Here is a 583-nt window from a genome sequence, read left to right as displayed (position 1 = left end):
CTGAGGCTAAGTGAGAGTTCTTGCGAGTATACCCCACTTCCTACCTTCAGATCCAACTTGGAGCCATCAGTGTAGATGGCTGTTGAGTCAGAATACGATATCAGGACCGAATCCTCCTCCCATTCTTCCCTTGGGGGGATCCTTGTCTGGAAATAATTCTTTAGTCCCGTAGACGGAACTGTGTAGTCCAGGCGCCTAAAGTCATCTGGAAGATCTTCCAAAATTCTAGAGTGTCACTCCATTTGATTAGTGCATTTAATCTAATAGCATTACAGCTTGCCTGTAGTTTACCATATAGGTCCACAGGTAGCAAGTGAAGCAAGGTCTCTAGGGCTTTAGTCGGCGTCGATGGTAACGCTCCCGTGATCATCATGNCGGGACTGTGTAGTCCAGGCGCCTAAAGTCATCTGGAAGATTTTCCAAGATTCTAGAGTGCCCAAACCTCGTGTCACTCCATTTGATTAGCGCATTTAATCTAATAGTTTACCATATAGGTCCACAGGTAGCAAGTGAAGCAAGGTCTCTAGGGATTTTGTCGGCGTCGATGGTAACGCTCCCGTGATCATCATGCACGCCACCCTTT

This window comes from Rhagoletis zephyria, unplaced genomic scaffold (assembly GCF_001687245.7).
Source record: "Rhagoletis zephyria isolate East Lansing unplaced genomic scaffold, Rhagoletis_zephyria_1.1 Rzeph_scaffold_17239, whole genome shotgun sequence".
NCBI lineage: Eukaryota > Metazoa > Arthropoda > Insecta > Diptera > Tephritidae > Rhagoletis > Rhagoletis zephyria.
The sequence above is the reverse complement of the archived record's forward strand: the minus strand, read 5'-3'. Positions refer to the sequence as shown.